The 12,500-nt window shown below is 49.3% G+C and overlaps 1 pseudogene across 1 annotated transcript; it reads right to left on the minus strand.

Moving 5' to 3' along the window:
• Nucleotides 1–6: 6 nt before the first annotated feature.
• LOC311370956 (dual specificity tyrosine-phosphorylation-regulated kinase 2-like) lies at nucleotides 7–7,937 on the minus strand (annotated as a pseudogene). The gene is made up of 6 exons (XR_014684123.1): nucleotides 7,744–7,937; nucleotides 5,587–5,696; nucleotides 2,071–2,285; nucleotides 1,476–1,794; nucleotides 890–1,306; nucleotides 7–547 (listed from the first exon to the last, which is right to left on the minus strand). The product of XR_014684123.1 is annotated as a dual specificity tyrosine-phosphorylation-regulated kinase 2-like (transcript).
• Nucleotides 7,938–12,500: the final 4,563 nt, after the last annotated feature.

Here is a 12,500-nt window from a genome sequence, read left to right on the forward strand (position 1 = left end):
GGGCACCCCGCCGGGCACCGGCTTGGGCAGCCGGCGGTACAGCCACGGGTGCCGCAGCGCCTGGCTGGGGGTGAGGCGCGTGGCGCGTCCCAGTCCAGGCACTTCTTGATGAAGTCCGTGAAGGTGGGGTCCTCGCAGCCCTTGAGCGCCGCGCTCCACTCCTTGCTGCCCGGCGGCCCGCGCATCTTGCCGCGGCGCGAGCGCGAGCCCGTCAGCACCGTGGCGCCGTGTGGGCAGCGCGGTGGCGCCGCAGTAGCGCGGGTGCCCCTTGGAGTTGATGAAGTTCTTGCGCGCTTGGCCTGCTCCAGCACCTTCGGCGGCGGCCATGCCAGCAGCTCCATGACGCACGCCAGCTGGTCGCCCTCGTCCTCGCCGGGGAACAGCGGGTAGCCCGTCAGCAGCTCCGCCAGGATGCAGCCGAAGCTCACATGTCGATGGGCAGGCCGTAGCGCGAGCCCAGGATCACCTCCGGCGCCCGGTAGAAGCGCGACTGGATGTACGTGTAGACCCGCTGGTGCTCGAAGCAGCTGGAGCCAAAGTCGATCACCTGGGGAGGGGAGGGGAGGGGGAGAGCCGCAGGGGGAAAGGGGGAACGCGTGTCAGGGCGTGCGTGTGGGTTATATATATATATAAATATGAGAGAGAGAGAGAGAGATGAGAGAGAGAGAGAGAGAGAGAGAGAGAGAGAGTGAGAGAGAGAGTGAGAAGAGAGAGAGAGAGAGAGAGATGAGAGAGAGAGAGAGAGAGAGAGAGAGAGAAGATGAGAGAGAGAGAGAGAGAGAGAGAACGACCGTCGGTCTGCAAGCGTGCCACGTTTGCGGCGACACCTCGCAGACCGACTGGGCGCGGGGGGGGGGGGCGTTCGCCGTTCCACCGTCCCGCGTCTCACCTTGATGCCGCTGCGGCCCTGCTGCTTCAGCAGGATGTTCTCGGGCTTGAGGTCGCAGTGGATGATGCGGTGGCGGTTGAGCGCGTCCAGGCACTGCAGGATGGAGTGGGCGAACTTGCGCACCAGCGGCAGGCTGAAGCCCTGGAACTTGTTGCGCTTGATCAGCTCGTACAGGTTCATGCTGAGCAGCTCAAAGGTCATGCAGATGTGGTTGCGGAAGGTGAAGTTCTCCAGCATGTGCACCACGTTCATGGTGCCGTTGCGGTCCTGCTTGCGCAGGTGCTCCAGGATGCGGATCTCCTCCTGCGCCTGCCGGTGGAAGCGCTTCTCGTTGCGCACCATCTTCAGCGCCAGGTGCTGCTGCAGCTTGTGGTCGTACACCTTGGCCACCTGGCCGAAGCTGCCCTTGCCGATCACCTGGAGTGGGGGGGGGGGGGGGGTGGTGGGGGAATTGGTTTGGTTTATTTTTACGTTTCGTCGGTTTGACGTCTGCTAGTTGACACAGAGCGTGACGCGAGCGCGCGCGCGTGTGTACACGCACACACACACACACACACACACAGTGAGTGCGCAGTGTGAGTCAGACCTTGAGGAACTCGTAGCGGTAGGCCAGATGGTCGTGGGGGACGTGGATGTAGCCCCCCTGGTCGTCGTCGTAGCCCGAGTTGTTGCTGCCCCCGACCACTGCCTGCCTCTTCTTGGCGTTGGGCCCCAGGAAGTAGATCTCCGGGTAGGTGTGGATCTCCGTCTGCTCCAGGCTGGTCAGCTGGTTGCGGTACTGCCTGAGCGCCTGCTCCGAGCTGAGGGGTCCGCACAGCTTGCTGCCGCTGCCGCCTCCGCCCGTGCCCACAGTGCCTGAGCCGTGGAGGCCCGCCGAATCACTGGAGCCCTTACTGGACCCCGTGCTGTGATCCACACACACACACACACACACACACACACACACACACACACACACACACACACACACACACACACACACACACACACACACACACACACACACACACACACACACACACACACACACACACACACACACACACACACACACACAGATCAGAACGTGGGCCTCACAAAGACAAGTAAAGATCCTCAGCGGTAGCAGCTTGAAGTTAATGGAGTGCAGCGCTAAAAGGGATGACTAAAGTGTGTGTGTGTGACTGCGTGCACACGCGTACCTGTCCACGCTGCGCTCCTTGGACAGGCCCGACACCGCCGCGGGCTTCGTGGACACGTGGACCGCGGTGCCATTGCTCAGCGGGGTCGCCGTCGTCGCCGTGGTGATGCAGTTGACCTTGCGGTTGTACGCGGAGTCCTCGCACAGGTACTTGACCTTGAACTGACTGCCCCGTATCGCCACCTGTTCCCTCATGTGGTCCTTGGTGCTGACCCCCTGAGAGAAAGAAAAGAGAGAGAGGGGGTCAGTGGGAGAGCGACGAACAAGGCGTGGGAAAAAACACAAAGCCAGAAGCGGGTGAACACAGGTGCCTGTACCACTCTATAGAAGACTAGACTAGGTGGTACTATTGTAGTTAATTGTGTGGCTGACGTGGTGTCCTTTGTGTTCACGCAAATGCATTCAACGGAGCCCCAGGATGTGGACTATATATATGTGTGTGTGTGTGCGTGTGCGTGTGTGTGGGTCTGTTTGCCTTGTGGCAACCACTCGGGCTTTGAACTTCGGACAAAAGACTCACGGATTGCTGCTGGAAAAGTCCTCCTAGGGACTTTTTTTTTGGGGGGGGGGTAAACAGCACTGGATTTATATCCTATATAAATACACAGCAGACTGGAAAGAACTATGCTTAGAAGTATGCCGTGTCTTAGAAGCCCGGCCGCAGACAACGACCGAGTCACAACCGAGTTATGTCGTGTCACCCCCCGAGTTAAACGCTTCCCTCCCCCACAAAGCGCTCTCTGCGTCCAGAGCAGCAGGGCACACCTCCGCGCTGCGAGCGGAATTCCCGTTGTGCGTCTAATTTCGCGTCTCCGTAGAAACCACCGAGTCGCTGACGATCATAAAGTGGTGCCTCGGAGGCGTCCACAATTCAGACGTTACGGGCTGCAGGTGACGTTAGCACACGGTAGAATTAGTCATGTGTTAATAAATCGGCAGCCAAGACGCAGTCCGGCGTCCCTCATGGCTGAAGTGTTTGAGGTGCATTAGCCGACTAGACGGTCCGACTAATGAGTGGGACTGTGAAGTTTAGAGATTAAAACAACGCAAGGGAACAGCTGGATGTGAAGCGGAATGCTCAGCGTCAATGAACCAGTGGAACAGGATCTACATCCTGTCGAGTCAAGGAGGCTGACTCATGACCCCCCCACCCCACCGCAAGAGCACAACACACACACACACACACACACACACACACACACATCTTTGTTCCCGTTTTTTTTTTATACTCAGTACTCAACCGTTCCGGTCATGAAAGGCTGGGTAATGTATTTATACTCCTCTAATGTGTATTGGCAATGACCTGTGATGTACTCCAGGCCGTGCCCACCGCCACTTCTGAACCCCTGTAAATCGAGAGGGGTCTCCTTTAGCCTGGGAATTAAGACGTAAACTCTTCCGCACTCTATACTTGCCAGTATAGAGCTCCGTTTCCGCCACCCAAAAGTATCCCTTCCCACTCGCGCCTCCTGCCCTCTGACATTATCGGTGCAGCGGAAAGAATCCCCCACATGATTATGGAGTAGAAGGGAAATAATAGCCCTTGGATTTAGATGTAAAACAAGCCAGGCCGGTGCAAGACCTGAGGCCGTCCTATAGGGCTCTCCAGCAGCAGTCGCATAGCAGAGGTCTATAGAGGGGGAAGCCTATGCTATTTGGTACTTTAGCCGCTGCTTTTAGAAGATAGAAGATTTAAAATGTGATTTCAGATAAAAGGGGATTAAGGAGCAGACGGGGGGGGTAAGGGATTTCGGGCTCAAGGACACCTACTACATGTAAACTGGGAATCAAACGCAGAACCGTCCGGCTTGGGGTAGAAAACCCGAGCCACTACGGCTCTCCTATTCCTCATGTCGGTCTTGTCGGAAAAACCTGCTCTGGCTGATGGAACATATAGGGGGTCTGAATCTGACCTGCCATAAACAGCGGCCGTGGAGCCCGGTGTCAAAGGAAAAAAAAGACAACATAACAAGGGGACCTTTCGGGTGCTTGTACGTGTGTGAGCACACGCGTATACATGCATGTGTGTGCGCGCATGCGCGTGTACTTGGTTTAGTGTCCGCGTTACGGGAAGGCTCCTGCAAATAGACGAGGCATGCAGGACAGGTTTCCATACATTCTCTCATACTCGTCTCGACATACTCTCCTTTCCCCTCGACCGCGCAGACCCCTGCACCGCCCCCCGCCCGCCCTCCCGGGTCACGTGCCGCTGCACGCACAAGCCGCATTTAGCAACACAAGCACTATCGATTTAGGGGTTATTGATTGAGCCTCAGGCCGATATCCACTATAGCTAATGGCCCCGGTGCGCTAACCACAGCTCTGAATCCTAGATGAGGGCTTGGGTTCAGCTGTAACCAAATATTATGAAAATATCAGCATAACCCAATACTGCATAACCTAGTAGGGCGAGAGCCGAAGGGCGAGAGGGAGGGAGGGAGGGAGGCGAAGGAGGGAGGGAAAGCAATATCAGGTAAACCGGAGCGCTGAGCTCTTCCGGGTGCGGCAGATGGCAGGTGGAGCAGAGACCCATCGCCTTGGTGTCGCGTAAACACGCAGGAACTCGTGTTCCCAAAACACGCCCGGGGACGGTCGCGCTGTTGTGTTTGGCATCGATCGAGCGAACATTTAAAAGCCGGCCAGTGGTTGTAATGGACCTTTGTTGTCGTTTGGCGTCAAAAGTGGGGCAGTCCAATCCATTTCACTCCCTAATCCCCACTCACGGCGATTAGAAATGGGACGGACAAACCAATCAATGATTGCCGTTACATACACGATAAGTTTTAATTGTCTTACATCGATGAGCTGGGTTTAAAAATGTACGATTATTTTTTTTTTGCACTGCGAGATTAAGCCACACTTCAACGGGATGGAGGTATTGCTAGTGAACCAGCGATTCATAATGTTGCTGGTTATTTACTGCACGAACCGGAGAAAGCGAATGAAAAGCTTAAGAAAAGACATGCGACTAGACAGTGCTACTAACAGTAGGCCTCAACACACATTGTGTGCGCAGATCACATTGGAGGGGACAGGAGACAATGTATGATGATCAACAAATATTTATTGGTTTTGTCGGTCAGATCTTCAAGCTCAAAAAAGCGGTGTGTGAGGTTGTATACCTCACACACACACACGTGTAACTCATTGAGCAATTTGTGGCCAAAGAAATATGTGCGAATCCATTCTTGACATACCGGCCTTCAAAGCACTCATATTCTTTGGTTGCTGGCCACAAAGTATGTGTGAATCTGATAATATGCATGACAGTTAGTTCTATGTTGTTAAATAAATCATCTTTAACAACCACTGGGCTACCCATATTCCCATAGATAAGACCAGTGAGTCAGTTTGTTTAAAGTTTTAATAGTATGCCACAGGCAGAATGCAGCTGGTGTGACTGATTCCAATTGTCAATAATTGGAGAGAGGCCCTGAAACTGATCAGGAACAGGATGTCTAGGGACAGCGCGTCTTACAGTGCAGGACGTGAGGCGCGAGGGCTGATGTGCACTCACCGTGTGTTTGGACATGGGGGGTAGCCCCGAGGGGCTGTTTGTATCGGTTTCTTCTTTCAGGATGTGATCGGTTCTCATGTAGGAGTCATACAGGCCGTCGGCGTGACGCGCTGAAGGGAGACGAGAAAGGGCAAAGAGGTCAGATAAGTCAGAAACAACAACAACAACATGCACACGTTACACAGTGGCTCTCCGTAGAGAGGCAGCCCTCCACGTGGAGTCTCTGCAAACCGGTCAATGGGCGGTATAGATTATTTCATCACTCTACCCTGTGGATTGCAATGGCTCGTCGATGACCAAAGAAAGTACACACTCGAGTTAACCCCCGACACCATAAAGAGCCAACATCAGCAGCGCAACATTTCTATACCTTTGCGTGTATGCAGAACAGGGCTACCTTTGGACACAATGACGCGAGGACAAATGCCTTCTTGCCCAGCAAGGGCCAACGCCGGCTAACTCAATTTCCACGGTACCTAATGCTCTGCACACAGACAAGACCAGCTTAGACAGGGGCTTAAGGTTCCAGAGCGCTAGCGCTGCAAGTGGTATTATTGGCCTAATGGACGCAACAGATGCCCCCGTGACGACAGCATCTTTCCGTCTGCCCATCTGTCCATTCAGGCCAAGTCGTGCGGTGGACACACAGGTGTGTTCCGAAATAGGAGGCAGTATGTGGGCTGCGTGTGCGCGTCGTTACACAATGATGTGGTGGTGAGCGGCCGGCGGGTGCGGCAGCGCACGACGACACAGAATACATAGGTGAAAGAGAACTCAGCGGGCAGGAGCCAAGTTACTCGGATGACACGGCCTGCCGGCCAGCTGCTAAGTTCAGCTATTATTTTACTTTGTGACAGTTGGTTCTTCTCGCCAGTGAGAGTTTATAGAAAGAGCCCCCCCCAAAACAAGCACATCTGAAAGCATATAGAGCTTTTTTTTTTTGGCAGGTCTGGTTTGGCCGATGCCTCACAAAAACAATAGGTTTAGAGATAGCCCTGTCCAGCCCTAGAGAGTGCTGTAACCGAGCAAAGAAGCATCTGAGGCCATGTCCCCAGTGCATGCCAGGAAATTGACAAGCTCCCGGGGAGATTAAACCTGCTGCCTGGATACAGTGGCATTAGACCTGCTGCACACCTTAGCAAACAGAGGCATTAAGGCTTGAAACACATTATGCAGAAAGCACAGGTCCCGCTAGACACTCATATATCGTTCAGTGTCTCAGCACTTTTCACACCTCTTCCCACTCAAGCATGCAAATAAGAGTACAGGAAAAAATACTGTCTGAGTCTAAAAGGCAAACAAATGTCTAGCTGACGTAGCTGCCGTTTCCTAATCATAGTGTCTTGGGGCATGCCGTATACAACTTCATGGGAAAAGGCTCAGCCGTTCTGCAAGCAAACATACAGCGTATGTCATACGTACAGAGGGGAGGAGGTTTTCGCACAAAGAGTGTGCTGTCCTTATCATTAGAGCTGTCGTTACAGTGTCCAGGGGTACTTTCCAATCGTGGGTGAATGAAGTACCTATATGTTCTTATTCGCTATTTGATTTTAATTTTTTTCCAAAAAAAGATCAAAGAGAAAATATTTTACGGTTGTATTTATGAACCCTAAACAGAAAATATACCAGCCACTCAACACCAACCAAAGTAAAATGCATAACCAATAACGTTACATGTACAGCAACGAAACCGGTCGGAATTGTACTATAACAAACACACTAACTAAATAAAGCATATCACCCTGTAGAGCGATCGATTCGGGAAAACAAAAAGGCTCACAAACCAAAGCGGCTGTAAACGGTCTTTCTGCAGCGTGGTTTCTAACGTTACTTACACCGAGTATTGTTGTTGACATTGAATTACAAACAAAATGACAACTTGGTTACAGCAGGCATCAAAGCATGGACGTGACACGCAGTGACATGATGTTCCCTCTGTGAGTGGGACTCTCACCATGAGATCATCCACAACAGAGACAACACGCGTTGCTTTCTCCAGCGCCCAAATGTGTGCACGATTAAAGGGACCATCAGTACTAACATCAGCCTTTGTTAGTAGATATTACAGCAATTCCCGAGTAAACACATTTGGTATAAGTATAGCAGACAAGCAAGAGACGAAAACAGAACAACATTAGTAGAGACTGTAATTATTACCTGTTGCTATTGGGCCCTCTGGTTTTCTGCTTATTATCATCATGATTGCGATTGAGAATAGATGCCAGCATCCGATTTGGAAACATAAAAAGATCCCAGCACTAACGTAGAAAAGACAATGGCTTGGTGCGCTAACTTATTGTGCAGCATTTATACGCTTCTCTCCAACACTGGATACATTCACAGTAGCTTATTTTCCTTTCCTCCCTATTTATAAAAGCACAAACTGTATATTTAGCTGGCTCCACACACGAAACCACGCCGACGGTAGGTTTGGTGGAGGTTTCAAAAAAGTTGGTGTGTGGGGGTCGATGTGGTAGACGGACCGAGCTAGCTCGCACATGCAACACACACACACTCGTCCAAACGCGCCGATTCCCCTCCGCTAAAAGCACATCCAGTCCACAAATCCCCGCCCGGTGGTCTAACCCGTGTACCCCTCGCCTTTCTCTGTCGTTGGAGAGCTTCGTTCCAGAGAACCATCCCCGTGAGTATTCCTGGTGCGCCGGGACGGGTCTTTCTCTTTAGCACAGCAAGCAAGCGGTGCTACCAGTGGTTAGCTGCGCTCCGGATAACCCCCCACAGAGTGAGTCCAGTTTCCGGACAGCTGGGACTGCTTCGCTTGTCTTGAGGATCGGCTAGCTAGCCCGACACAGGCTAGCTCACGAGCTGCGAGCGAGGAGGCAATTCCCCATGGTTGAAAAAATAAAATAAAATCTACAAATAACAAGGGAAGTGGTCGAGGAAAAAAAACCTTCACCTGCACGGTGTGCAATAAAGCGGTCAGTGTGTAATCCGTCTTCTTCTGTGGGTCGGGAGTTTCTTATTCTGCGCAATTCTGTGTTGTTGCTTAGGGCGTCTTCTTCACAGTGTTTCAGCGTTGTATCGTCATCGTGCAGGCAGGGGGATGGAGCTAGGGCGTGGCTTATAGGAGATGCATCTTGGCTCAAAGGCAAAAGGGTGTCCCCCAGTGTTCAACTGGAGATCTGTTCTCTGGTGAGCAATAGGCAACGGGTTCCCTGGCTACGAGCAGAGCCAATGGGAAGCCGTTGGAATAAATATATTTGGAAGATAAGAGTGTAACAAAGAAATATATATATAGGCCAATATAAAAAATGCATGATATTTCTTTGAGGCCATGCAGCACAAAACATGTACATATGGAGCACACAATTAATTACACTGCTGCATTAATTTAGACTTGCAAATATAACTCTGCTAACCTTTGGTGGCAAATTTAAGCATGGTCTGAAACTGGAGAGGCCATGGAGAGACATGCAGCTCTAGATATAGTAAAGGGCAGGGCAGAGGACGGGCAAAGTGAGACAGGGCAGGAGGCATGAGGTTTGGGAGGGAGCGAGGGCAAGAGGGTGCATGTAAAATTCAGATTGTGATATGTTGCCCGGCCTGTGGATGATACTAATGTTAGCTCTTTCTCAGAGGTGAGAAGAGGGCTCTGTCTATATTTACTGCCGTAAATAACCTTTCTGACACAGTTCCAGACTGACCTCTGGGTAGCAGCCAGCAATTAAGACCATCTTGGCAGTGTCTTTTAATTCTTGGATGGCGATGTGCAGCGAGAGCTGTGATGACGGCACTCTTTAAATTGATCTGCTTATGGCTCTTTCCTCTTAAAACCCACCGAGGTCCCAGTTCGAAGATTAGGCACAGTTTAAAGAACCGAGTGTACCTGCCAGAACAAGAGATGAGACCGCAAAGCTTCCTATAGCCCTTTTCAAGGTGGCTGTATTGGTTTCTGGCCCATTGACAAACATTGACACCTGTTGCTTTATTGAATTAAGCAACGATTTGGGGTTCCATGAAAATAAATATGAATTAGCCAAAAATAATTAGGTGTCGTTTGGTTGCTTTAAATCTATTTGCAATTAAGTAGTCAAAGCTGTCTATCTTGGGTTCAATGACTTGAACCTGACTGACGCCACTGGAAAAAAAAAAAGAAGCAATAAATAAGATGTGCGCTTTTGATCAATTGGATCTTTTGAGCAGCGTATAGCATAGAAAGAGACTGTCCTCTGGTGGTAGGTTACAGTACATACGTTTCATTATATGAGAAGCAAGTATTACCAGTTTGACGTGGTGCTCAATCCTACACTCTGTAGCTTGTAGTGACATGCGCAAATATTGTTGTCTCCAATGTTATATTTCTGACTCATAAACACATATCTGAACTGCATGCATATCTTGAACAGATAACAGGTGCTTCTTGTCTTGGGAAAACATGACCACTTCTTGAAAAAGGTAGATCATCAGATGGTGGTTACTCAAACATAATGAAGGATACATTTCAGTAAAGGGATTAACTTATTTTTTATTAATTCACATTTCCTGTACAGCTTTACTTATGCTTTCATACACACTAACTTCAAGTAAAACAAAAATAAATCACCATTAAAGCATAACATATTCACATCCCTGACATACAACCATGCCAAGGAGACGACCATGAAATAAATTACACACACACACACACACACATACACACACACACACAAAATGAATGGCAAGCTGAAGGAAAGGTATCATATGGGGTAATGCAAATAGTACAAATCCCAACTATGCCAACCTTTGACCATACAGTGGACTTACACACAGACACTCAAACACACACGGGTGCATGTAACAAAAGGCACTGGCAGCAGGAGAAACCTTGATACTGAGAGGTTCTCAGTGAGCAGGACGGTGACGTTGGTGGTGAATGAACTTACCCACAACAGGCCTCATCTATAAATATTTCCCTCTGTGCCAAAATGATTGAAGGTCAATGTGTGCAAAATGCTGAAGGATGCATAAATGCTTTGGTAAGATGTAGGCTATATTACGACACATGCATGATAAACTTTTGTAGGATGCATTCACAATGGTTTACTAAAGGGGATCTGATTGACACTGCGACCCATACTTAGTTCTCTTTGCCCTGCTTGATAAATGAGGAGAGTAACACTACAGACACTCATTAGCAAACAGTATTTACATTATTCTTGCAAGCAGAGATGCACAAGTGGGTTTACACCATCCTGTAGTAATGATACAAGACATTTTGTCCTCATATTATTGTAAAATTCACCATAATGCATTTTAAAACGTCATCTATTTCTCGTTATATTTGTACACCGCTCTTCATTATACAGTTTATCACCAATCAACAACCAAGCAATCAAGCAATCAATTACATCCTTCTGGTATCTTATCAAAGAACAATCTGCAAGGCCTTTTGATAGCTTTTTGTCTTCTTTGTTTGAATGTTATGGGCCAGGAGGGCATCCAACATCTAGCTATATGTGCAAAACAGTCTATAGTAAATATCCTCTCAGCTCTATCTTATACTGTCTCGGTCATCGTTCTTGTTTGTTAGCTTTTGAAGTCCCCTCATACACTATGTGGCCCCTCCCCTCTATGCTTTTGGTGTTTCTCTATTCAAATTTAAACACAAAGCACATGTGGTACCGGCGTACGAATGAAATGGATCCGTTACTAGGTATTGAAGTAGGATTGCCACACTCCGCAAAGTGCTTTGGTCAGGCTATAAATAATCTTCTGTGTTCAGGGTTTCGGAACTGATTTAGAAAGGGAACGTTAAAGACAACATGAAACTGAATTCATTGTGTATCTAGATTTTGCAATGTGCTGTTTTTTCCCCCTGATTAAACAGGATTCTAGGGCAATTAGTAGTGCCCCCTAACTGTGCTATAATTCATTGGTGGAACCTTAAGACGTAATCACATTCAGACTTTTATGATTAATTGAGCATTCTTGGTGGAGTAGATATGCACAATATGACTGGGAAGAATCGTTTTTTTCAAGTTATACAAGTTACATTTCCTTTTAATGTTTTATTTAAGTCACTTTCTGACTTCTGTTAACCTGCAGTCAGAAAAGGAGAAGGGGGCGTCCGTGTTTTTGGCGAAAGAGCGAAGACCTGGCAGCCCGGTTATTCAGATGTAAATCGTCATCTACCGTGTTAGTTCTACATAGGACATAGAGAAGGAATGGGCCGTCCTGAGAGAAAGGGATGTATTGATGGAAAATGAGAGCTCTGATTAGTTGATTTTCCTTTACCTTTATTCCTACCCAGGCTCCCTGAGTACTCCCTGCCCGCTAACATTTGGGTGTTTGACATAGTGAGTGAATGCCTACTTCGTCAATGATTCACCATCCAGCCATCCAAACATAGAACCCTTCTCCAAACCTGGCAAGATTTGACCGGTTTCTCCTGTGGATTTATGACCCGGTGTTGTGTGTTTGTGCGTGTGTGTGTGTGTGTGTGTCTCTCTCTCTGTCTGTATGCAGGTGCTTGGAGGGAGACACTCATGCGTAAGTAACACTTGCAGTAGCAGCAGCAGTAGTAGCAGAAGAAGGGTCCACTTAAACAATACTAAACCGTATTGGATCAGACCCATCTCTCCCCCCCCCTTTCAGTCCCGAGCTACATCCCAAAGTCAATGTTCTTAGGTTGTACGACGGTGTGCCTTTGTGGAACTGGAAACATGTCACTTGGTCAGTCTGCAAATACACCAAACACCACACACACACGCACACACCATAGGGCTTTTGCTGAGGGGGAGAAAACAGTGAGGGCAGGCAGAGGGGGTCCGGGGGGCAGAGGGATTCCCAGTATGTCCTGAGAATAGCTGTGAAGACGCGCGCGTGTGTGTGTGTGTGTGTGTGTGTGTGTGTGTGTGTGTGTGTGTGTGAGCGAGTGTGTGTGTGTGTGAGTGGCAGAAGGGCGTGGGGAGGGA

This window comes from Micromesistius poutassou (assembly GCF_964030765.1).
Source record: "Micromesistius poutassou genome assembly, contig: SCAFFOLD_1414, whole genome shotgun sequence".
Taxonomy (NCBI): domain Eukaryota; kingdom Metazoa; phylum Chordata; class Actinopteri; order Gadiformes; family Gadidae; genus Micromesistius; species Micromesistius poutassou.